At 44.1% G+C, this 1,910-nt stretch overlaps 1 protein-coding gene across 1 annotated transcript in view; it reads right to left on the reverse strand.

The window, feature by feature from the left end:
• Window positions 1-1,910, reverse strand: part of LOC101854497 — a gene marked incomplete in the record, with an annotated part of 65,869 nt that overhangs the window by 11,423 nt on the left and 52,536 nt on the right.

Raw genomic sequence — 1,910 nt, forward strand, 5'->3', positions numbered from 1 at the left:
GTGTGTGTGTGTGTGTGTGTGTGTGTGTGTGTGTGTGTGTGTGTGTGTGTGAGTGTGTGTGTGCACGTGTGTGTGTGTGCTTGTAGTATGTCTGTCTGTATCTGTGTATTTGCACGTCTGCTGAAATGGCTCTACAACTATCGAAAACAAATCGCAAACACAATATTATCTAGAAAACAAAAACTGGTTCATGCTTCACACAATGGCGCCACCAACCCCACACTAACCACCACACTCTCATTGCCAACAGTCATCAGTGCCAATTTATATACCAAAACCAGCTACATCTCTGCGTCTATCTATTCCCTCATCGTACGTTGACTACGATCCTGTGTGGGCAGGATACGAGTGTCGCGATGCGCGGGTCGCTCCCCCCCCCCTTTTCTCCCACACACCCCCATAAACACACACACACACACACACACACACACACACACACACACACTCATACACACACACACACACCCACACACACACACCAGGCCCGAGTTGGCTGCAGATTGTGTCGTTGCCCTGGTGCCGAGCGGGTATCGGAATGAGGCAGTTTGCCTCTGGGACAACGTCACTGGCTCACCGGAATGTGGCATTGTGCGTTCTTTGAGCCAAAGATCGTATATAACAAGATAGTTCACTTGTCCAAAAGTCGTACAAAACAAGATAGTTCACTCAGACAAAGATCGTATATAACAAGATCGTTTACTCAGACAAAGATCGTACATAAGAATGTTCACCCTGCCAAAAAAGTGTCCGCGGAAGTCCGCGCATTGGTTCTGATGGCGCTGCAGTCTTTATTTTGAACTCTCAGGCTAAAACAGCACCTGGACACGGATGGCTGGTGCCTCTATAAATAAATTATTGATGGTTTGGAAGCTTTCTTTGGTTTCTCCAGAAGAAGAATGGGAATGGCACAGTTGGTTAATTGGCTCAAAGAGAGGAGTGAACTATCTTGTTATACACGGTCTTTTCTATCGTCCTTATCTCCACTTCTTCTTTTTTATGTTTGTTACTCTCTTGTAACACCTCTAATCTACTGGCGCTCATATGACCTTATGCAGTTGTGAGCGCCGTAAAACCTCTACTAAAACAAACATGGTCTTTGTTTGAGGGATGGCGTATGTCGGTGCGATACGAGTTACACGTTGGAGTCTAGTATATAATACATTAGATAAAGATGAAATATGATACCACCCATCTCCATTTTAAAAAACCAAAAAAAAACCAAAAACAAAACAACAACAAAAGCAACACCAACAACAACAAAAACATCATCACCACTAAAAAGAACAACGACAACCGAAGCAGCAGCAACAGCAGCAACAACAACAACAACAACATCATCAAAACAACAACTCCCCACAACAACAACAACAACAACCACAACAACAATAGTAACAGCACCCAAAAACAAAACAAAACAAAATAAACAAACAGAAACAACTACTTTTTCTTTCTCCTTCTTTGGACATCTGTAAAAATCCCATTTTGCCGTTGCGTTGTTTTATTACTTTTAAGACGTCCAGCTTTACATCTCACAATAAGTAACACCTACCAGTGGCACCTTCCTATCACCCCTCATTCGCTCGCCCAGAGGGGAATGGGGGTGTAGTTTCAGAGCTCCCCCCAAAAATGGGTGGGGGGTGGGGGCTGAACTTTGTCATATAGAAAATTCCTATCATATTTAGAGCCTTTAAGAACACATATTGATACGGCACACACGCACGCACTTACACATACAAACGCGCACACACACACACACACACACATAAACACACACAGTCACACACAGATACACACACATACATACACACACGCACATTCTCTCTCTGTCTCTCTCTGTCTGTCTCTGCGCTCTTTCTCTATCTCTGTCTCTGTCTCCCCCCTTTCTCTCTCTCTCTCTCTCTCTCTCTCTC

Source organism: Aplysia californica, unplaced genomic scaffold, assembly GCF_000002075.1.
Source record: "Aplysia californica isolate F4 #8 unplaced genomic scaffold, AplCal3.0 scaffold00192, whole genome shotgun sequence".
NCBI lineage: Eukaryota > Metazoa > Mollusca > Gastropoda > Aplysiida > Aplysiidae > Aplysia > Aplysia californica.